The sequence below is a fragment of the Thalassophryne amazonica genome, chromosome 4 (assembly GCF_902500255.1).
Source record: "Thalassophryne amazonica chromosome 4, fThaAma1.1, whole genome shotgun sequence".
Lineage (NCBI taxonomy): Eukaryota > Metazoa > Chordata > Actinopteri > Batrachoidiformes > Batrachoididae > Thalassophryne > Thalassophryne amazonica.
In genome coordinates this window covers 65,836,120-65,861,435 of record NC_047106.1, presented here as the reverse complement: position 1 = coordinate 65,861,435, position 25,316 = coordinate 65,836,120, and the positions used below count along the sequence as shown (strand labels likewise).

The following is a 25,316-nucleotide window of genomic DNA, read 5'->3' as shown; positions in this document are numbered from 1 at the left end:
GTTAAAGTTAAAGGAATACTCGGCTCAATAGAGCTCTGACTCTTTGTCAGCCTGGCTACAGTGCTGAAAAGAAACCTGGGGTTGTTCTTATTTTCTTCAATTAGTGATGAGTAGTAAGATGTCCTGGCTTTACGGAGGGCTTTTTTATAGAGCAACAGACTCTTTTTCCAGGCTAAGTGAAGATCTTCTAAATTAGTGAGACGCCATTTCCTCTCCAACTTACAGGTTATCTGTTTTAAGCTGCGAGTTTGTGAGTTATACCACGGAGTCAGGCACTTCTGATTTAAGGCTCTCTTTTTCAGAGGAGCTACAGCATCCAAAGTTGTGCTCAATGAGGATGTAAAACTATTGACGAGATAATCTATCTCACTCACAGAGTTTAGGTAGCTACTCTGCACTGTGTTGGTATATGGCACTGAAGAACATAACAAAGAAGAAATTATATCCTTAAACCTAGTTACAGCACTTTCCGAAAGACTTCTACTGTAATGAAACTTATTCCCCACTGCTGGGTAGTCCATTAAAGTAAATGTAAATGTTATTAAGAAATGATCAGACAAAAGGGGGTTTTCAGGGAATACTGTTAGGTCTTCAATTCCATACCATAAGTCAGAACAAGATCTAAAGTATGGTTAAAGTGGTGGGTGGACTCATTTACATTTTGAGCGAAGCAAATTGAGTCTAATAATAGATTAAATGCAGTGTTGAGGCTGTCATTCTCAGCATCTATGTGGATGTTAAAATCACCCACTATAATTATCTTATCTGAGCTAAGCACTAAGTCAGACAAAAGGTTCGAAAATTCACCGAGAAACTCACAGTAACGAGCAGGTGGACGATAGATAACAACAAATAAAACTGGTTTTTGGGACTTCCAATTTGGATGGACAAGACTAAGAGTCAAGCTTTCAAATAAATTAAAGCTCTGTCTGGGTTTTTGATTAATTAATAAGCTGGAGTGGAAGATTGCTGCTAATCCTCCCCCGCGGCCTGTGCTACGAGCATTCTGACAGTTAGTGTGACTCGGGGGTGTTGACTCATTTAAACTAACATATTCATCCTGCTGTAACCAGGTTTCTGTAAGGCGGAATAAATCAATATGTTGATCAATTATTATATCATTTACTAACAGGGACTTAGAAGAGAGAGACCTAATGTTTAATAAACCACATTTAACTGTGTTAGTCTGTGGTGCAGTTGAAGGTGCTATATTATTTTTTCTTGAATTTTTATGCTTAAATAGATTTTTACTGGTTGTTGGTGGTCTGGGAGCAGACACCGTCTCTACGGGGATGGGGTATTCAGGGGATGGCAGGGGGAGATAAGCTGCAGAGAGGTGTGTAAGACTACAACTCTGCTTCCTGGTCCCAACCCTGGATAGTCACAGTTTTGAGGGTTTAATAAAATTGGCCAGATTTCTAGAAATGAGAGCTGCTCCATCCAAAGTGGGATGGATGCCGTCAATCCTAACAAGACCAGGTTTTCCCCAGAAGCTTTGCCAATTATCTGTGAAGCCTACCTCATTTTTTGGACACCACTCAGACAGCCAGCAATTCAAGGAGAACATGCGGCTAAACATGTCACTCCTGGTCCGATTGGGGAGGGGCCCAGAGAAAACTACAGAGTCCGACATTGTTTTTGCAAAGTTACACACCGATTCAATGTTAATTTTAGTGACCTCCGATTGGCGTAACCGGGTGTCATTACTGCCGACGTGAATTACAATCTTACCAAATTTACGCTTAGCCTTAGCCAGCAGTTTCAAATTTCCTTCAATGTCGCCTGCTCTGGCCCCTGGAAGACATTTGACTATGGTTGCTGGTGTCGCTAACTTCACATTTCTCAAAACAGAGTCGCCAATAACCAGAGTTTGTTCCTTGGTGGGTGTGTCGCCGAGTGGGGAAAAACGGTTAGAGATGTGAATGGGTTGGTGGTGTACAGGGGGCTTCTATTTAGGACTACGCTTCCTCCTCACAGTCACCCAGCCAGCCTGCTTTCCCGGCTGCTCGGGATCTGCTGGGGGACAGCTAATGGCGGATAAGCTACCTTGGTCCGCACCAACTACAGGGGCCTGGCTAGCTGTAGAATTTTCCAAGGTGTGGAGCCGAGTCTCCAATTCGCCCAGCCTGGCCTCCAAAGCTACGAATAAGCTACACTTATTACAAGTACCATTACTGCTAAAGGAGGCCGAGGAATAACTAAACATTTCACACCCAGAGCATAAAAGTGCGGGAGAGACAGGAGAAGCTGCCATGCTAAACCGGCTAAGCGCTAGTAGATGTGCTAAACTAGCGGATTCCTAAAAACACACAAAGTGAATAATGTGTAAATAATTTAGAGGTGATTCAGCAGAGGGAGTGCTTTAGTTAAGGCACGTGAAGATTACACTGTGAAACAAATCATTATCTAGTTATCTAGATCAATCTAACTATGCAGATTAAACAGCTAACAGATACAGCAAAGCACCGCTGTGCTCCAGAACAGGAAGTGATACAATACCGCAGTGAAAGCCAACCACCAGTAGAGGCAAGCAAGAGACAAAGATGAAAACATGGACCTTTGTTCTCATTCAAAGATGTTAGCACTGGCAAACAACTCTGTCCAGTGAACTCATGACTATAAGTTTTTTCTGGTCATCTCTCAATCTCAGAGGCCCAAAGTTATGGACGTTATTGAAAGCCTGGAACTTTGCCTTGATCCAGAACAACTGCAAACGTAGACACTCAGATTTGTCAGCTTCAGTTCATCTCACCCATAATTATGTGCAAACAAAATATCTTCAAGCATAAATTCATTCAAAGTTGCTGAAAGAGTCCATGCATATTTGATGCACTTAAATCGCATGCATGACCATGCGCAGTCGAACTTCATACCTCCTTGACTTATATGAAATTCTGACATGATTTTCTTTCTGAAAGTATTTGATGAGAGTTAGCAAAATGTATCCATTAGTGACTTAAACACAAATAACCACCCCCACTAGCTGTTTGATTATAATTAAATTACATTCCACCCATGGGGGAGCAGGCATCCTGATGCCTATGTGGTGTTCCACAGTAGGAGCCAATGACATACAGTGGAGAAGAGACCGAGAGTGATAGAGAGAGATAGGGAATGACACAACACATAAAATTTAAATGACTGCATTAAAGAATCAGTGAAATAACTGTAGGGAAAGTTAACAGAAAAGAAATATTTGAATGTGCCAGAGATACACCACATTATGAGAACTCTAAAATATTTTGCGTTGACTATCTGCACATGCCTGAGACTTACTGTGTCAAAGTAAAAAAAAAAAATCAGCCATCTGTTACTGTATGTTAGTTTTTCTTTGCTATTCTTATTGAATTCTACTCACCGCATCAGATGATAACCAAAAAGACTTATGATGTCAGCAAGGTTAGACATCTACAGTAGTGTTCAGAATAATAGTCGTGCTATGTGAATAAAAAGATTAATCCAGGTTTTGAGTATATTTCTTATTGTTACATGGGAAACAAGGCACCAGTAGATTCAGTAGATTCTCACAGATCCAACAAGACCAAGCATTCATGATATGCACACTCTTAAGGCTATGAAATTGGGTTATTAGTAAAAAAAAGTAGAAAAGAGGGTGTTCACAATAATAGTAGTATCTGCTGTTGACGCTACAAACTCAAAACTATTATGTTCAAACTGCTTTTTTAGCAATCCTGTGAATCACTAAACTAGTATTTAGTTGTATAACCACAGTTTTTCATCATTTCTTCACATCTGTGAGGCATTCATTTTGTTGGTTTGGAACCAAGATTTTGCTCATTTACTAGTGTGCGTGAGGTCATTGTCTTGTTGAAACACACATTTCAAGGGCATGTCCTCTTCAGCATGACGCAACATGACCTCTTCAAGTATTTTGACATATCCAAACTGATCCATGATACCTGGTATGCGATATATAGGCCCAACACCATAGTAGGAGAAACATGCCCACATCATGATGCTTGCACCACCATGCTTCACTGTCTTCATTGTGAACTGTGGCTTGAATTAAGAGTTTGGGGGTTGACTCACAAACTGACCAAAAAGAACAATTTTACTCTCATCAGTCCACAAAATATTCCTCCATTTCTCTTTAGGCATGTTGATGTGTTCTTTGGCAAATTGTAACCTCTTCTACACGTCTTTTATTTAACAGAGGGACTTTGCGGGGGATTCTTGCAAATAAATTAGCTTCACACAGGTGTCTTCTAACTGTCACAGCACTTACAGGTAACTCCAGACTCTCTTTGATCATGCTGGAGCTGATCAATGGGTGAGCCTTTGCCATTCTGGTTATTCTTCTATCCATTTTGATGGTTGTTTTCCATTTTCTTCCACGTGTCTGTTTTTTTTTTTTTTTTTTTGGCCATTTTAAAGCATTGGAGATCATTGTAGATGAACAGCCTATAATTTTTTGCACCTGCATATGAGTTTTCCCCTCCAATCAACTTTTTAATCAAACTACAATGTCTTGAACGTCCCATTTTCTTCAGGCTTTCAAAGAGAAAAGCATTTTCAACAGGTGCTGGCTTCATTCTTAAATAGGGGACACCTGATTCACACCTGTTTGTTCCACAAAATTGACAAACTCACTGACTGAATGCCACACTACGTACTATTATTGTGAACACCCCCTTTTCTACTTTTTTAACTAATAGACCAATTTCATAGCCTTAAGAGTGTGCATATCATGAATGCTTGGTCTTGTTGGATTTGTGAGAATCTACTGAATCTATTGGTGCCTTGTTTCCCATGTAACAATAAGAAATATACTCAAAACCTGGATTAATCTTTTTAGTCACATATCACTACTATTATTCTGAACACTACTGTACATTATAATAGCCACTTTGCTGAGCTATAATGAGGCATCTGCTACTGTACACACCCTCTGCTCACCGCCACACCTTTCACCTTTGGTTCCTCATTGTTGTGTGGGCCGCTGAAGAGGAGGTACTGCTGGCCCACCACCACCAGATGGTGCCCTGCTTGAAGTGCAGGCTTCAAGCACGAGAGGGCGTCATAGCAACCGGGAGTGACAGCTGTTACTCATCATCAGCACCAGCTGTCACTCATCCACATCACCACCACCTTAAAGGCCGGACTGCAACTCCACCTCCCCGCAGAGAAATCAGCTACCTTGGAGGTAATTTCTCTGCTGACTTAAAACTGAATAATAGTCTGAACTCTTTTGCAGCCGTTTTCCTGTGGTGTGCCTTATCTGAGGGATTGGCGTTTGGTGTGATCAGCGACGGCTTCGCTTCACACCCCAACCAGATAAGTGGTTAGACAGGAGCTGCACGAGTGTGTGATTGGAGGTGGAGGTGCTCCCTCCCAAAAGAACACAGACTGTGGGATTACTGAGTGTGCGTACTCACACTCACCTGTGCTGTTTCTATTCTCTGCCAGGACTTGGCGGCTCCGGTGTTCTTCAGCTCTGTTGGCGGTGAGGGCCGTGTGGGATCCGGCTCGGTTCTGGACAGGCGTCTCCTATCCTCAAGCCTGCCCAAACGTCACCCAACGTGTAATTGACTGTAGTGCCAAACTGGTTGTTGTCTGTATTCCGTTGTGCACAATTTACAACATTAAATTGTTACTGTTTGGCTTATCCATTGCCCGTTCTTTTACGCCCCCTGTTGTGGGTCCGTGTTCCTACACTTTCACAACAGGATTTCTCGGCCAGCGTCATGGATCCCGAGGGGCGTCAACCATCGCTTGAACAGCCAATGGAAGAGCGAGGTGCACAGGCGCCAGCAGGAGGCGTGCTAGGTGAGCTGCAGCACATCTTAACCACTTTTACTGCTCAGTTGGACTTAGTTACCGAGCAGAGCATTGTTCTCAATCGAAGGATGGAGGCTCTCACCGCCCAGGTGGAAGCGCATGCTCAGGGCGCTGCTGCAGCACCTCCTCCTGCTGACCGAATGCCAGAGACAGACATTCCTCTGGTCGTTCAACGAACCCCCCCACCTTCCCCTGAAGCATACATAAGCCCTCCGGAGCTGTACGGAGGCTGTGTGGAGACGTGCGCGGACTTCTTGATGCAGTGCTCGCTCGTCTTTTCACAGCGTCCCGTCATGTACGCGTCAGGCGCTAGCCGGGTGGCTTACGTTATAAATTTGCTTCGAGCAGAGGCACGCGCCTGGGCTACGGCGCTCTGGGAGCAGAATTCACGGCTCCTAATGATGTACACTGAGTTTGTGAGGGAGTTCCGACAGGTGTTCGACCACCCTCATAGAGGCGAGACCGCTTCAAGCGTGCTGCTGTCAATAAGACAGGGGTGTCGGAGCACAGTGAAGTATGCAGTTGACTTCCGCATCGCGGCAGCCCGAGCCAGCTGGAATGCTGTTGCGCTCCGTGCCGCCTTTGTAAACGGACTGTCCCCAGCCCTTAAGGAGCACCTGGTGGTGAAGGACGAGCCGCGGGATTTAGACAGGCTTATCGACCTGGTTATACGGTTAGACAACCGATTAACAGAACACCGACGGGAGCGAGACGAAGGGCATGGTCAGGCACAAGCCGTCCCTCTTCCTCCCGGGTCCGAAAGGGAGCCGACTTCCCCACGCTCCACAGCCAGGGCACTCCACGTGATGACAGCTCCCCCTGCTGACGTTGCTATGGAAACGAGCAGGGCCAAAAGGCGATCAGATCAGAGACAAAGGAGGCTGATCCGTGGGGAGTGTTTTCTCTGCAGCTCAACTGAGCACACACAGAAAGAATGCCCCAAACGGTCAAAACAGTAGCACTCATCCTTAGAGACTGGGCTAAGGGTGGGTCACAATACCCACGCGGGGAGACCCTGAAAATTTGCACGTATCCCAGTCACAATCCTGAGTGGGGATCTAACCCTTCACGCCCCAGCACTGGTGGACACGGGGTCGGAGGGGAATCTGCTGGATAGCAGATGGGCAAAGGAGGTTGGGCTCCCTCTAGTGGCCTTACCGTTACCATTGTCGGTGCGGGCACTATATGGCACCCTTCTTCCACTAATCACACACCAGACACAGCCAGTGACATTGGTTGTGTCTGGAAATCACAGGGAGGAGATTGTGTTTTATGTAACACCTTCTACCTCCAGAGTGATTCTGGGTTTTCCATGGGTATTAAAACACAATCCCCGGATTGATTGGCCGTCTGGGGTTGTGGTTCAGTGGAGCGAAACCTGCCACCGGGAGTGTTTAGGATCCTTGGTTCCACCCGGTGTGACAGCTAAGGAGGAGGTTTTAGTCCCCCCAATCTGGCGGCGGTGCCAGCCGAGTACCATGACCTTGCTGACGTCTTCAGCAAGGATCTGGCACTCATGCTGCCCCCGCACCGTCCGTACGATTGTGCCATTGATTTGATACGGGGCGCTGAGTACCCGTCCAGCAGGTTGTACAACCTCTCATGTCCAGAACGCGAATCAATGGAGACCTACATCCAGGACTCGTTAGCTGCCGGGTTGATCCAGAACTCCACCTCCCCGATGGGTGCTGGTTTCTTTTTTGTGGGCAAGAAGGACGGCGGACTCCGTCCATGCATTGATTACAGAGGGCTGAACGAGATCACGGTTCGCAACCGATACCCATTACCTCTGTTGGATTCAGTGTTCACGCCCTTGCATGGAGCCCACATATTCACAAAATTGGATCTTAGGAATGCTTATCACCTGGTTTGGATCCGGGAGGGAGACGAGTGGAAGACGGCATTTAACACCCCGTTAGGTCACTTTGAGTACCTGGTCATGCCGTTCGGCCTCACCAATGCGCCCGCGACGTTCCCAGCGTTGGTTAATGATGTCTTGCGGGACTTCCTGCATCGGTTTGTCTTCGTATATCTAGACGATATACTCATCTTTTCTCCGGATCCTGAAACCCATGTCAAGCATGTACGTCAGGTCCTGCAGCGGTTGTTGGAGAACCGGCTGTTTGTGAAGGGCGAGAAGTGCGAGTTCCACCGCACTTCTTTGTCCTTCCTGGGGTTAATAATCTCCTCCAACTCCGTCGCCCCTGATCCGGCCAAAGTTGCGGCGGTGAGAGATTGGCCCCAACCAACAAACCGTAAGAAACTGCAACAGTTCCTCAGTTTTGCAAATTTCTACCAGAGGTTCATCAAGGGCTACAGTCAGGTAGTTAGCCCCCTGACAGCCCTGACCTCCACAAAAGTCCCCTTCACCTGGTAGGATTGGTGCGAAGCCGTGTTTAGGGAGTTGAAACGCCAGTTCTCGACTGCACCAGTTCTGGTGCAGCCCGATCCCAATCGCCAGTTTGTAGTTGAAGTCTCTGACTCAGGGATAGGAGCCGTGCTATCCCAGAGCGGGGAGTCCGACAAGGTTTTCCATCCATGTGCCTACTTTTCCCGCAGGTTGACCCCGGCTGAAAGGAACTATGACGTCGGCAATCGGGAACTTCTTGCTGTGAAGGAGGCTCTTGAGGAGTGGAGACACCTGTTGGAGGGAGCATCGTTACCATTTACGGTTTTCACGGACCATCGGAACCTGGAGTACATTCGGACCGCCAGGCGTCTGAACCCCAGGCAAGCCCGCTGGTCACTGTTCTTCGGGCGTTTTGACTTTCAGATCACCTACCACCCCGGGACGAAGAACCAATGATCTGACACCCTGTCCCGGGTGCACGAAGAGGAGGTCAGGACCGAGCTGTCAGACCCGATGGAAACCATCATCCCCGAGTCCACTGTTGTGGCCACCCTCACCTGGGACGTGGAGAAGACCATCCGGGAGGCCCTGACACGGAGCCCGGACCCGGGAACAGGTCCGAAGGACAAATTGTACGTCCCACCAGAGGCCAGGGCTGCGGTCCTAGACTTCTGTCATGGTTCCAAGCTCTCCTGTCATCCAGGGGTGCGAAGGACCGTGGCAGTGGTCCGGCAGCGCTTCTAGTGGGCGTCTATGGAAGCCGACGTCCGGGAGTATGTCCAGGCCTGCACCACCTGTGCCAGGGGCAAAGCCGACCACCACAAGGCCCAAGGCCTCTTCCAGCCTCTGCCCGTGCCTCATCGCCCCTGGTCTCACATTGGCCTGGACTTTGTCACGGGCCTCCCGCCGTCCCAGGGCATGACTACCATCCTCACGATAGTGGACCGGTTCTCCAAGGCGGCCCACTTCATGGCCCTCCTGAAGCTCCCGACGGCCCAGGAGACTGCAGACCTCCTGGTCCACCATGTCGTGCGTCTGCATGGAATTCCATCGGATATTGTCTCAGACCGTGGTCCTCAGTTCTCCTCTCAGGTCTGGAGGAGTTTCTGCAGGGAACTGGGGGCCACCGTGAGTCTCTCGTCCGGGTACCATCCTCAGACGAATGGACAAACCAGGAATTGGAGCAGGCCCTCCGCTGCGTGACCTCCGTGCACCCGACGGCCTGGAGTAACCATCTGGCCTGGATCGAGTACGCTCATAATAGCCAAGTATCGTCTGCTACCGGCCTCTCCCCATTTGAGGTGTGTTTGGGGTACCAGCCCCCATTGTTCCCGCTAGTGGAGGGAGAGGTCGGGGTGCCCTCGGTCCAGGCCCATCTGAGAAGGTGCCGTCGGGTGTGGCGTACCACCCGCTCTGCCCTGCTCAAAGCCCGGACGAGGGCCAAGAACCAGGCAGACCGCCGACGTGCCCCAGCCCCTACGTATCAGCCTGGGCAGGAGGTTTGGCTCTCCACAAAAGACATTCCCCTGCAAATGGAATCCCAGAAGTTAAAGGACAGATACATTGGACCTTTCACCATACTCAAGATCCTCAGTCCAGCCGCAGTGAAGCTGAAGCTGCCAGCTTCGCTGCGGATCCACCCGGTTTTCCATGTGTCACGCATCAAACCTCACCACGTTTCAAACCTCACCACATTTCACCCCTCTGTACCCCCGGACCGGTGCCGCCTCCTGCCCGGATCATCGACGGGGAGCCGGCTTGGACCGTGCGCCGGCTCCTGGACGTCCGTCGGAAGGGCCGGGGGTTCCAGTATTTGGTGGACTGGGAGGGGTATGGACCCGAAGAACGCTCCTGGGTGAAGAGGAGCTTCATCCTGGACCCGGCCCTCCTGGCCGACTTCTACCAGCGGCACCCAGACAAGCCTGGAGGCCCGTTGGGGGGGGGGGGGTCCTGTTGTGTGGGCCGCTGAAGAGGAGGTACTGCTGGCCCACCACCACCAGATGGTGCCCTGCTTGAAGTGCAGGCTTCAAGCACGAGAGGGCGTCATAGCAACCGGGAGTGACAGCTGTTACTCATCATCAGCACCAGCTGTCACTCATCCACATCACCACCACCTTAAAGGCCGGACTGCAACTCCACCTCCCCGCCGAGAAATCAGCTACCTTGGAGGTAATTTCTCTGCTGACTTAAAACTGAATAATAGTCTGAATTCTTTTGCAGCCGTTTTCCTGTGGTGTGCCTTATCTGAGGGATTGGCGTTTGGTGTGATCAGCGACGGCTTCGCTTCACACCCCAACCAAATAAGTGGTTAGACAGGAGCTGCACGAGTGTGTGATTGGAGGTGGAGGTGCTCCCTCCCAAAAGAACACAGACTGTGGGATTACTGAGTGTGCGTACTCACACTCACCTGTGCTGTTTCTATTCTCCTTCAGCAGTACCAGGTCTGACAGCTGGAGACGGTGACCACCTGGGGACCCAGGACTTGGCGGCTCCGGTGTTCTTCAGCTCTGTTGGCGGTGAGGGCCGTGTGGGATCCGGCTCGGTTCTGGACAGGCGTCTCCTATCCTCAAGCCTGCCCACACGTCACCCAACGTGTAATTGACTGTAGTTCCAAACTGGTTGTTGTCTGTATTCCGTTGTGCACAATTTACAACATTAAATTGTTACTGTGTGGCTTATCCATTGCCCGTTCTTTTACGCCCCCTGTTGTGGGTCCGTGTTCCTACACTTTCACAACACTCATTAGGTCTAAACAACGTCTGGCTTCCTTTCATTGGGCGAACTGTTGCTTCACACATTTTTGACACTTGCTTCAGTTTTATAATGACTGGGGTCATTATCCATTTCCCATCTTGCATTTCACACCTCTAGAACATCATGATGCTACCATAGAGGATGACATCTGCATGATGCAAAACTAAGGGCCCCCTTCACACATAACATGATTAACGCCGACTAGTGCATGAAGAAGGAACTGCATACCATTCGTGAAAAATTGGAGCTGCCTCCAATGCCTCATACACCTGCCGCTACAATTATTCATGCTCCGGTTTCCTCCCACATTTAAAGACATGCAGGTTAGGTGAATTGGAAATTTTAGAATTGTCCGGGTCTCCCTTGCAAAAGAGATCTCAATGTCAATGGGGCTAACATGGTTAAATTAAAATTAAATGTTTGTAACTTTGGAATGAACATGGATATCCTGAGTAGCAATCTTCAGTGGGCTTGAAGTCTCTGTCACTAGCATTGGATGCTAAAACCCAAGGCAGGTAGTCCCTGCAGAATGACATTTGGTCTTGGACAATATGGTTTACCCGCTGTGCAACACTCGCTGCTAGCTACCGTTTCACTTGCCTCACTGCTCATTTTATGAATATGTGGTCTCTACAAAGCAATGATGATCAGATTTGTAACCTGCTTAAAAACAGCACCATTCCACCAGGATGGGTATTTTCTTTAAACAAATAAATAACACTAATTTTAATTAGGAAAACCAATGAAGAGTGTGTTATTACCCAACAAATGCCAACCCTTGCCCTAGAAGGTGGTCCTCTGCGAATCCTGATCCCTGAATAGTGTATTCACAGTCTTTGCTGTGAAGCTCAAACTTGAGCTCAGGTGCATCATGTTTCCACTGATCACCCTTGAAATGTTTTTACAGCTCTCAGATGTTCAATCAGCTTTAGGTCTGGGCTCTGGATGGGCTACTCAAGGACATTCACAGAGTTGTCCTGAAGCCACTCCTTTGATGTTTTGGCTGGGTTCTTATGGTAAGGTTCCATTTTTAGAAAAGAAGCTTGTATGAAGTGATCAAGGCATTTTCTGTTAAAAGCAGACAGCAGACTAATTCCTGGTGCGTTTCGAACTGCTGAGTTCAAAAATTGCTGTTGGCATGCTGTGTCTTTACCCCTTCACCCCTTAATTTGCATAAAGCAAAATGGCCACCAATTACATCAAATTTTCCACAATGTTGAAAGTATATATACTATAAAAGCAAACTAAACATCCTTTTCTATGTACGTTGACCTGCTGAATTCAAATATTTTTGTTGGCAAGCTATATCTTTACTCCTTCGCCCCTAATTTGCATGAAACAAAATGGCCACCCACTTCAACAAATTGTCAGAGGTGTGGTGATGTTTGCTTTGGATGAGAAAATACAACTTATATTTCTAAGTAATTTGACCTTCTGAATTTAAATATCATTACTAGAAAGCTGTATCCCTACTCCTTCATCCCATAATTATCAAATATATATATATATATATGTTCTTGGTCACCTCCCTGACTAAGTCCCTTCTCCCCCGATCACTCAGTTTAGACAGGTGGCCAGCTCTAGGAAGAGTACTGGTGGATCCAAACTTCTTCCACTTATGGATGATGGAGGACACTATGGTCAGTGGGACCTTCAAAGCAGCAGAAATATTTCTGTACCCTTCTCCAGATTTGTTCCTTGAGACAATCCTGTCTCAGAGGTCTACAGACAATTCCTTTGACTTCATGCTTGGTTTGTGCTCTGACATGCATTGTCAACTGTGGGATCTTATTATGTAGACAGGTGTGTGCTTTTCCAAATCATGTCCAATCAGCTGAATTTACCCCAGGTGGACACCAGTTAAGGTGTAGAAACATATCAGGGGTGATCAGTGGAAACAGGTTGCACCTGAGCTCAGTTCTGAGCTTCATGGCAAAGGCTGTGAATACCTATGTGCATGATTTTTCAGTGTTTTTATTTTTAATAAATTTGCAAAAATAATAAAAAACACATTGTTACATTGTTATTATGGTGTATTGTGTGTGTAATTTTGCTTGCTTCTGACGGATTGTTTGTTGCTGTGACGCCACTCTGAACTTCACACGGTTGTATATGCTTCTTTTATTTCTGTTGAGCACTCTTCTGGTTATTAATTGTATCTACTCTGAACGTTATTTAACAACAGTCCTGTTGTGAATCGCTAGCAGTTAGCATTCCCTAGCAGTTAGCATTCGCTAGCAGATAGCTTTCACTAGCTAGGTCGACCCCTCTCCTCGCCCCATCATTACTTTTTCCTGAAACCCATGTCAAGCATGTACGTCAGGTCCTGCAGCGGTTGTTGGAGAACCGGCTGTTTGTGAAGGGCGAGAAGTGCGAGTTCCACCGCACTTCTTTGTCCTTCCTGGGGTTAATAATCTCCTCCAACTCCGTCGCCCCTGATCCGGCCAAAGTTGCGGCGGTGAGAGATTGGCCCCAACCAACAAACCGTAAGAAACTGCAACAGTTCCTCAGTTTTGCAAATTTCTACCAGAGGTTCATCAAGGGCTACAGTCAGGTAGTTAGCCCCCTGACAGCCCTGACCTCCACAAAAGTCCCCTTCACCTGGTCGGATTGGTGCGAAGCCGCGTTTAGGGAGTTGAAACGCCAGTTCTCGACTGCACCAGTTCTGGTGCAGCCCGATCCCAATCGCCAGTTTGTAGTTGAAGTCTCTGACTCAGGGATAGGAGCCGTGCTATCCCAGAGCGGGGAGTCTGACAAGGTTTTCCATCCATGTGCCTACTTTTCCCGCAGGTTGACCCCGGCTGAAAGGAACTATGACGTCGGCAATTGGGAACTTCTTGCTGTGAAGGAGGCTCTTGAGGAGTGGAGACACCTGTTGGAGGGAGCATCGTTACCATTTACGGTTTTCACGGACCATCGGAACCTGGAGTACATTCGGACCGCCAGGCGTCTGAACCCCAGGCAAGCCCGCTGGTCACTGTTCTTCGGGCGTTTTGACTTTCAGATCACCTACCACCCCGGGACGAAGAACCAATGATCTGACACCCTGTCCCGGGTGCACGAAGAGGAGGTCAGGACCGAGCTGTCAGACCCGATGGAAACCATTATCCCCGAGTCCACTGTTGTGGCCACCCTCACCTGGGACGTGGAGAAGACCATCCGGGAGGCCCTGACATGGAGGCCGGACCCGGGAACAGGTCCGAAGGACAAATTGTACGTCCCACCAGAGGCCAGGGCTGCGGTCCTAGACTTCTGTCATGGTTCCAAGCTCTCCTGTCATCCAGGGGTGCGAAGGACCGTGGCAGTGGTCCGGCAGCGCTTCTGGTGGGCGTCTATGGAAGCCGACGTCCGGGAGTATGTCCAGGCCTGCACCACCTGTGCCAGGGGCAAAGCCGACCACCACAAGGCCCAAGGCCTCTTCCAGCCTCTGCCCGTGCCTCATCGCCCCTGGTCTCACATTGGCCTGGACTTTGTCACGGGCCTCCCGCCGTCCCAGGGCATGACTACCATCCTCACGATAGTGGACCGGTTCTCCAAGGAGGCCCACTTCATGGCCCTCCTGAAGCTCCCGACGGCCCAGGAGACTGCAGACCTCCTGGTCCACCATGTCGTGCGTCTGCATGGAATTCCATCGGATATTGTCTCAGACCGTGGTCCTCAGTTCTCCTCTCAGGTCTGGAGGAGTTTCTGCAGGGAACTGGGGGCCACCGTGAGTCTCTCGTCCGGGTACCATCCTCAGACGAATGGACAGGCAGAGCGGGCGAACCAGGAATTGGAGCAGGCCCTCCGCTGCGTGACCTCCGCGCACCCGACGGCCTGGAGTAACCATCTGGCCTGGATCGAGTACGCTCATAATAGCCAAGTATCGTCTGCTACCGGCCTCTCCCCATTTGAGGTGTGTTTGGGGTACCAGCCCCCATTGTTCCCGCTAGTGGAGGGAGAGGTCGGGGTGCCCTCGGTCCAGGCCCATCTGAGAAGGTGCCGTCGGGTGTGGCGTACCACCCGCTCTGCCCTGCTCAAAGCCCGGACGAGGGCCAAGAACCAGGCAGACCGCCGACGTGCCCCAGCCCCTACGTATCAGCCTGGGCAGGAGGTTTGGCTCTCCACAAAAGACATTCCCCTGCAAATGGAATCCCAGAAGTTAAAGGACAGATACATTGGACCTTTCACCATACTCAAGATCCTCAGTCCAGCCGCAGTGAAGCTGAAGCTGCCAGCTTCGCTGCGGATCCACCCGGTTTTCCATGTGTCACGCATCAAACCTCACCACGTTTCAAACCTCACCACATTTCACCCCTCTGTACCCCCGGACCGGTGCCGCCTCCTGCCCGGATCATCGACGGGGAGCCGGCTTGGACCGTGCGCCGGCTCCTGGACGTCCGTCGGAAGGGCCGGGGGTTCCAGTATTTGGTGGACTGGGAGGGGTATGGACCCGAAGAACGCTCCTGGGTGAAGAGGAGCTTCATCCTGGACCCGGCCCTCCTGGCCGACTTCTACCAGCGGCACCCAGACAAGCCTGGAGGCCCGTTGGGGGGGGGGGGTCCTGTTGTGTGGGCCGCTGAAGAGGAGGTACTGCTGGCCCACCACCACCAGATGGTGCCCTGCTTGAAGTGCAGGCTTCAAGCACGAGAGGGCATCATAGCAACCGGGAGTGACAGCTGTTACTCATCATCAGCACCAGCTGTCACTCATCCACATCACCACCACCTTAAAGGCCGGACTGCAACTCCACCTCCCCGCCGAGAAATCAGCTACCTTGGAGGTAATTTCTCTGCTGACATAAAACTGAATAATAGTCTGAATTCTTTTGCAGCCGTTTTCCTGTGGTGTGCCTTATCTGAGGGATTGGCGTTTGGTGTGATCAGCGACGGCTTCGCTTCACACCCCAACCAAATAAGTGGTTAGACAGGAGCTGCACGAGTGTGTGATTGGAGGTGGAGGTGCTCCCTCCCAAACGAACACAGACTGTGGGATTACTGAGTGTGCGTACTCACACTCACCTGTGCTGTTTCTATTCTCTGCCAGCAGTACCAGGTCTGACAGCTGGAGACGGTGACCACCTGGGGACCCAGGACTTGGCGGCTCCGGTGTTCTTCAGCTCTGTTGGCGGTGAGGGCCGTGTGGGATCCGGCTCGGTTCTGGACAGGCGTCTCCTATCCTCAAGCCTGCCCACACGTCACCCAACGTGTAATTGACTGTAGTTCCAAACTGGTTGTTGTCTGTATTCCGTTGTGCACAATTTACAACATTAAATTGTTACTGTGTGGCTTATCCATTGCCCGTTCTTTTACGCCCCCTGTTGTGGGTCCGTGTTCCTACACTTTCACAACACTCATTAGGTCTAAACAACGTCTGGCTTCCTTTCATTGGGCGAACTGTTGCTTCACACATTTTTGACACTTGCTTCAGTTTTATAATGACTGGGGTCATTATCCATTTCCCATCTTGCATTTCACACCTCTAGAACATCATGATGCTACCATAGAGGATGACATCTGCATGATGCAAAACTAAGGGCCCCCTTCACACATAACATGATTAACGCCGACTAGTGCATGAAGAAGGAACTGCATACCATTCGTGAAAAATTGGAGCTGCCTCCAATGCCTCATACACCTGCCGCTACAATTATTCATGCTCCGGTTTCCTCCCACATTTAAAGACATGCAGGTTAGGTGAATTGGAAATTTTAGAATTGTCCGGGTCTCCCTTGCAAAAGAGATCTCAATGTCAATGGGGCTAACATGGTTAAATTAAAATTAAATGTTTGTAACTTTGGAATGAACATGGATATCCTGAGTAGCAATCTTCAGTGGGCTTGAAGTCTCTGTCACTAGCATTGGATGCTAAAACCCAAGGCAGGTAGTCCCTGCAGAATGACATTTGGTCTTGGACAATATGGTTTACCCGCTGTGCAACACTCGCTGCTAGCTACCGTTTCACTTGCCTCACTGCTCATTTTATGAATATGTGGTCTCTACAAAGCAATGATGATCAGATTTGTAACCTGCTTAAAAACAGCACCATTCCACCAGGATGGGTATTTTCTTTAAACAAATAAATAACACTAATTTTAATCAGGAAAACCAATGAAGAGTGTGTTATTACCCAACAAACGCCAACCCTTGCCCTAGAAGGTGGTCCTCTGCGAATCCTGATCCCTGAATAGTGTATTCACAGTCTTTGCTGTGAAGCTCAAACTTGAGCTCAGGTGCATCATGTTTCCACTGATCACCCTTGAAATGTTTTTACAGCTCTCAGATGTTCAATCAGCTTTAGGTCTGGGCTCTGGATGGGCTACTCAAGGACATTCACAGAGTTGTCCTGAAGCCACTCCTTTGATGTTTTGGCTGGGTTCTTATGGTAAGGTTCCATTTTTAGAAAAGAAGCTTGTATGAAGTGATCAAGGCATTTTCTGTTAAAAGCAGACAGCAGACTAATTCCTGGTGCGTTTCGAACTGCTGAGTTCAAAAATTGCTGTTGGCATGCTGTGTCTTTACCCCTTCACCCCTTAATTTGCATAAAGCAAAATGGCCACCAATTACATCAAATTTTCCACAATGTTGAAAGTATATATACTATAAAAGCAAACTAAACATCCTTTTCTATGTACGTTGACCTGCTGAATTCAAATATTTTTGTTGGCAAGCTATATCTTTACTCCTTCGCCCCTAATTTGCATGAAACAAAATGGCCACCCACTTCAACAAATTTGTCAGAGGTGTGGTGATGTTTGCTTTGGATGAGATCCCTACTCCTTCATCCCATAATTATCAAATATATATATATATATATGTTCTTGGTCACCTCCCTGACTAAGTCCCTTCTCCCCCGATCACTCAGTTTAGACAGGTGGCCAGCTCTAGGAAGAGTACTGGTGGATCCAAACTTCTTCCACTTATGGATGATGGAGGACACTATGGTCAGTGGGACCTTCAAAGCAGCAGAAATATTTCTGTACCCTTCTCCAGATTTGTTCCTTGAGACAATCCTGTCTCAGAGGTCTACAGACAATTCCTTTGACTTCATGCTTGGTTTGTGCTCTGACATGCATTGTCAACTGTGGGATCTTATTATGTAGACAGGTGTGTGCCTTTCCAAATCATGTCCAATCAGCTGAATTTACCCCAGGTGGACACCAGTTAAGGTGTAGAAACATATCAGGGGTGATCAGTGGAAACAGGTTGCACCTGAGCTCAGTTCTGAGCTTCATGGCAAAGGCTGTGAATACCTATGTGCATGATTTTTCAGTGTTTTTATTTTTAATAAATTTGCAAAAATAATAAAAAAACACATTGTTACATTGTTATTATGGTGTATTGTGTGTGTAATTTTGCTTGCTTCTGACGGATTGTTTGTTGCTGTGACGCCACTCTGAACTTCACACGGTTGTATATGCTTCTTTTATTTCTGTTGAGCACTCTTCTGGTTATTAATTGTATCTACTCTGAACGTTATTTAACAACAGTCCTGTTGTGAATCGCTAGCAGTTAGCATTCCCTAGCAGTTAGCATTCGCTAACAGATAGCTTTCACTAGCTAGGTCGACCCCTCTCCTCGCCCCATCATTACTTTTTATAGCTGTTTCGTTTTACCCGTTTAATACTTCTGTTTGTTTTTCAGTCGAAATGCTGTGAATTCTCAGTAATTATTTTACTCCTGTGTAAAATCTTAGGCGCAGCTAGCATTTTCACTAGCGGTTAGCTTGTGTTAGCTATTTCGGACCCCGTCATCATTTTTTCATTTCATTTTTTTACACTCCTGTTAGTTAATTAACTGTTTAGTGTATTTTATGCAGGTAAAGTATTAAACAGGTAAAAAAGCTGCTGCTTTTTTACCTGTTTAATACTTCTGCTAGTTTTTCTGTGTAACTGCTATGAATTTTTATTCATTTATTTGCATCTGTGTGAGTCTTAGGAGTGGTTAGCTTATCCTTTATTGGTTAGCTCATGTTTGCTTGGCTACATTCTTCAATTTCTTAGTGCACAAGGTACAATACTAATTCTACTTTACACCCTCTGTAAATCCTGCGTGATGTTGGAAGATAGGGTGGCTCTCTTAGAGAGCCGTGTCCGTAAGTTAGAGCAGCTTCTTAGCTCAGTGGAGTTAGATGTTATGGGCACTCCAGATGAGGTTAGTGTTAGGCCGGCTAGTGAGCCCATTAGCATCAGCTTAGAAACGCCGGCAGTGGAGGACGGCTTTCGGACTGTGGCTAGGAGGAGGAAGTCCCATAGGGCTTGGTGCCCGGTTGTGGCATCCGATCACACTCGCCAGTGCAAACTGTGAATCGGTTCTCCCCCTTGTATTTGCCTGATGTGAATTCTCTGAGCCCACAAGTGACTTCCACTCCTGTCTCCAGGCCGAAACACCGGACTTTAGTGATAGGAGATTCTATCACCCACATAGTCAGGTGACAGACGCCGGCTGACGTTAAATGTATTCCTGGGGCCAGAGCTCCCAACATTGCATCTCATCTTAGGGTGCTGACGCTGCAGAAGGGAAGACAGACGAAAGAACATGACATGAGATATAGTCACACAGTTATTCACGCTGGCACCAATGATATCAGAATAAAGCACTCAGAGGTCACAAAAATGGACATAGAGAGGTCTTGTGACCTTGCCAGAAAGATGTGTCGGCATCGATTAATAGTCTCTGGTCCCCTCCCCTCCCGGGGTACTGATTAGGTGTTTAGCAGGCTGACATCATTAAATAGGTGGCTGGCGCAGTTTTGTAGAGAGCAAGGCTTTAGCTTTGTTGATAACTGGCCTTCGTTCTGGGGCCGCTGTGGCCTGCTTACACCAGACGGCGTCCACCCTACTGGGGAAGGCGCCGCCATCTTCTCTGCGAACATAGATAGAGCTCTACAGGGAGGGTAACATTAGGTATCTACAGCAGGCCACGGAGCAGGTGATTAGAGACCCTGCAAGGCTTATGACAAATGTGGGTGCAGGATTCATTAGTTTAGCGGGGAATTTAGTGCAGAAAATCCACCATGGTGATAGTGCAGTGTATTTGCCAGGGAGGGAATTTCAACAAGTTGAGATTGTGGCCTGCTTCCGTAGTCATGTCCATAGAAATCATAGAGGGATATGCTTTCCAAACTTAATACCCATTACTATTTTGGATGATGTTGAAATTGAGGATGGCCGAGTGGTTGTTCCAGCAATAGCAAAGATTTTGTGTCTGCTACCTACAACTCGTGTGGAATGTCTCAAACCTAAGCCTACTTCTAGGCATCTTATATATGCTACTCTGGAACCACCCCTAAACCCAAACAGTTCAACTGGCAACCCCACTGAGGTCCTTAGACTGGGTTTCATTAACATAAGATCACTGTCCTCAAAATCATTGTTGATCAATGATCTAATTATTGATCATCACTTAGATACATATGATTGGGCTATGTGAAACCTGTCTTAAACCTACAACTGTCCTCCCCTTAAATAAGGCCTGCCTACCAGCATATACTCTTGTGTTGCTCTTATTTATAAATCTAAGTTTAGCTTATTAGCTGTTGGGGGTTACAAAGATAACAATTATTTTTGCATCTGATTCTCTGCTCTGCTCAGGATATTACACATTGCCAAGGTCAGAAGAATAAAAATCAGTCATATTACTTTGTCACTGTATATACGCCTCCTGGCCCATATTCTGAAGTCTTAGATGAATTTGGTGCATTCATCTCTAATTTTTCAACTAGTGTAGATAACATTCTGATCATTGGTGACTTTAACATTCATATAAATAAGTCTTCTGATCCCCTCTGCAAATCATTTATGGGAATTGTGGATGCATTAGGATTTCGGCAATGCATTCGGGATTTGACGTACATTAGTGGAAATACCCTGGATCTGGTTCTCGCACATGGTATTGCTGTCACGAATATTGACATCATGCCTCTTACATCAATGGTGTCTGATCACTCACTTATTAAGTTTACAGTTTCGCTGCCGTGTTTATTGAAACAACAACCTTATATATCATTACGGCGATGCATCAACTCCTCAACTAAGACTGAACTCGAAGCTAGAGTGCCTGATGTCTTAGCTTCACATTTGACAAATACCCAGTCAGTAGACAGTCTTGTGGATAGTTTAAACTCAGTGCTCAAAACTATACTCAACATGATTTCACCACCTGTGTTAAAACCGCGCTCCCCCAAATTCCAGTCACCTTGGTTCAATGATTATCTGCATGACCTCAAGCATAAAGCAAGAGGTCTAGAATGGAAATGGCGTCATTCAAAATTAGAAGTATTCCACCTTGCGTGGCATGATGCTATCTTAGACTATAAGCATGCATTATTGGCTACAAAGCAGACCTATTACTCTGATTTGATCAACAAAAACAAGCATAACTCAAAGTTCTTGTTCAACACGGTGGCAACACTTATGCATGGACAACCACCTATAGTTCACTCTCCTTTTACAGCACAAGATTTCCTGGATTACTTTGGGAAGAAAATAGAAGACATCAGGTTAAACATATCCCGGCATGCTTTAACCCAGCCACTACACCCTGCTATTGAGGTGGGCGCCACTACTGAGGTATTACCTAGATTTACAGAATTTGATTGTATCTCACTAGGCATGCTGAAAAAACTCGTAATGTCAACAAAAAGCACAACCTGTTTATTTGATCCTATACCAACAAAACTGTTTAAGGACCTGTGGCCCACCCTTGGGCTGACTGTGCTGGAAATTATTAATCTTTCTTTAACTTCTTGCTCTGTTCCTAAATGTTTCAAATCTGCAGTGATTAAACCATTACTTAAGAAACCTAATCTTGACCCTAGTGTATTGAAAAACTATCAGCCGATATCAAATGTATCATTTTTTCTCTAAAATTCTGGAAAAAGTGTCACGGCAGCACATAGACTATCTTACTGAGAATAATCTCTTTGAGCCACTGCAGTCTGCTTTTAGAAAATATCATTCCACAGAGACGGCTCTCACTAAAGTGGTGAATGATCTTCTGCTTACAATGGATTCGGACACCACTACGGTTCTGTTGCTGTTAGATCTCAGTGCTGCATTTGATACAGTGGATCATCATATTCTACTTGATAGGCTGGAAAATCATTTTGGGATTACTGGGAGTGCCCTTGCATGGCTGACGTCATACTTGACCAGACGTTCTCATTGTATTTTGTACAGTAACACTACCTCTAACCTTAGTGACATGAAATTTGGGGTTCCACAGGGGTCTGTCTTAGGCCCCCTGCTTTTCTCCCTTTATATAGCACCCCTTGGGCACATATTGCGGCATTTTGGGATTACCTTTCACTGCTATGCAGATGATACTGTTGTGTGGGCTGCCAGAAGAGGAGGTACTGCTGGCCCACCACCAGAAGGCGCCCTGCCTGAAGTGCGGGCTTCAGGCACGAGAGGGCGCTGCCGCTTCAGGAACAAGCCGTGGTGACAGCTGTCACCCATCATCCGTGACAGCTGTCACTAATCAACACATCTGGTATAAAAGCAGGAAGACACCTCCACCAAACTGCCGAGATATCATCTTCATCTGGAGGTAATACTCTCAGCCCCTTTTGTGAGATCTATAAATCTATTATTGTGAGTGTTTGCAGGAGAACCGGTCGTTTTTGCGGAGGCTGTGCAAGACGGCGCTCCTTTTCAGCTGAGACCACTGCAACGCGCTGAGTGAGAGGTGGAGGTGGCATTCCCACCATTGTTACTGGGTGTTCACACACCCACCCTTTGACTGTCTTTTGCTTTCTGCCAGCAGTACCAGATCCGACACTCCGGGAAAGTGGCCACCTGGGGACTCCGGAACTTGGCGGCTCCAGTATTCCTCGGGTTCAGGTGGCGGTGGAAATCGTGTGGTTCCGGTTCGTTTCCTATCATCGAGCCTGCCCACACGACACCTTTATTAATTGACTGTTGCACATTCTGATTCTGCTGTGTTTGGTTGTGACATTCACACCAGTAAAGTGTTATAATTTGACTCCTTCCATTGTCCGTTCATTTACGCCCCCTGTTGTGGGTCCGTGTCACTACACTTTCCCAACAGATACTCAGTTATACATGCCGATAACTGCTGGTAATTTCGTTCACATAAAATCCTTAGAAGATTGCCTTGCAGCAGTGAGAAGTTGGATGTCTAGAAACTTCCTACTTTTAAACTCTGATAAGACTGAAATGATGGTACTTGGTCCAGTGAGACATCGGCATCAATTTGACCAGTTAACGCTCAGCCTCGGCTCGTGTGTCATACATCACATTGACAAAGTGAGGAACCTTGGGGTAATTTTTTATGGACTGGCACCTCCCTACCTAATTAAACCTTACGTACAGGCCTGGGCTTTACGTTCTCAGGGTGCAGGACTACTTTGTGTCCCTAAGGTGAATAAGAAGTCTGTGGGTCACAGAGCTTTCTCTTATCATGCCCCTGTTCTGTGGAATGATCTCCCTGCGTCAATAAAACAGTCAGATTCTGTGGAGATTTTCAAGTCCAGACTTAAGACGCACTTATTTTCGCTTTTATATGGCTAGCATACTGGTACAGTTTTGTTTTACTCTTTTTACTCTTTTAATTCATTTATTAGCAATTGGAGCTGGCTGCGGCCTCAACTTTACCTAAATTCTGGGTCTTTTAGTGAAGTTTAGGGCTAGTGGCCGGTGATCACCTTAGTATTTCTCTGTTTTTCTTGTTGTTTAATGCTGGCAAATTATACAGTATTTTTTGTCTTTCTGATGCCTGATTCTGTTTTTTCTCTATGTTTAAGGTGCAGCTCCATCCAAAGATGGGAGTTGTATTCGTGTTGGCGATCCTCCTGTCCTGTGCACCAATAGCATTTCTTGTATATTCGTCCATGAATTGTTCTGTGAATTGTTCTGTAATTTATGTTTGTAGCATGGCCCAAGCAGAGGGTCACCCCTTTGAGTCTGGTCTGCTTGAGGTTTCTTCCTCAGAGGGAGTTTTTCCTTACCACTGGTTGCTCTGGGGGTTGGTAAGGTTAGACCTTACCTGTGTGAAGCGCCCTGAGGCAACTCTGTTGTGATTTGGCGCTATATAAATGAAAATAAATGGAAAATAAATTGATAATTGAAATAATTTTGAGGAAAAAAGAAGAATTCCATCCATTTTGAAATAAGACTGTAACATAAAATATGGAATAAGAGAAGCACTGTGGATACCTTCAGGATGAACTGTACAACTTGCTTACTTTTTGTTTGTTTTACTGCTTGGAGAGCCATTAAACCTATTAAAATGCTTCAACTTCTGTTCATTCTGCTCCATATGGAGAAAGGAGGGAGGGCTGAAGATGAGTGCCTGAGCTGTGTTTATATCCTGAAATGTCTTGCATATGTGACATCTAGTGGCAGAAATATAATTATTTCATCCCTGCTTTTCCATGTTGGCACACCTGGCCAGTACAGTTTTGTGGCCTGTTTGATGAGCCATGGGTCAGTCTTGATGTCTACCACCTGGGGAGGAGGAACTCCCAGATGCATTGAATTCACAAGTGAGACACTAACATAGCATTACTTCACCCCACACTGCTCTTTCACAACTTTGTGACTCAGACTGGCTCCAAGGACTGGTTAAGAAATTATAGAACATTCTCCATGTAGTTGACCAAAAACAGATTAATTTAATTTGCTCAGAATGATAAAACAGTAAGGCAGCTTTTGAATATCAAATAACAACTCAGGCTGCAATGTGCAAGGTAGACGATTAAAAAAGTGAGGCAGAAGAGAAGCAAATTAGGAAGACTAGAAAACAGAACCTGGCTAATGTCTGAATGAAGTCAGCAGAGACTGAATAAACATGCCATTTCAGCTTCCGTCAATGTTTCCCAATGTGCTCCAAGTGGGGTTGTGCTATCATCTTTATTAAAACAATCCATCTTCTTTCTCTCATGGCATCATTTTCAAACACAACACAATCAGAGGGAGCAGAAAAGAAATGCATCAAAATAATCCAGTTGATTGATATATGTAGTCTGCTTAAAAATTACAGTGGAACTACTCAAAATACCGACATACGTTCTAATCAGCAGAATGTGACAATAGAATTAGCCATGACTTTTTTTTCTTGTGCCTTTCCTGCCTTGATTTCAACTGAATTTCTAGCTGAGAAGGAGCCAATTCATTGAAGTTCACAGAAAGTCACGGTTCTGATCTTGAGCTGCAGGGGATACTGGTATCCCATTCTCTCTGATATGCAAAGCTAACGTCTGACTTTTGAAAGAAAAAAAAAATCTTTACACACACTGTTTGCTACTTGATTTATCTTCATCCTCCCCAAACAGCACAATGTTGCTCCCAGCCAAAGTCTGTTGTTCGCTTTCAAATCATACAATGATACACTGTCAGCAATAAGTCAACATCATCCTGCAAGCATGTTAAAACCCTCTGTCGGCTTTGTTTTGGAGCCGAGCTTGCTTGTAC

The 25,316-nt window shown here is 46.8% G+C and overlaps 1 protein-coding gene across 13 annotated transcripts in view; it reads right to left on the bottom strand.

The window, feature by feature from the left end:
* Positions 1-25,316, bottom strand: part of kirrel3b (kirre like nephrin family adhesion molecule 3b) — a 658,462-nt gene that overhangs the window by 84,752 nt on the left and 548,394 nt on the right. The gene's annotated exons all lie outside the window — the stretch shown is intronic.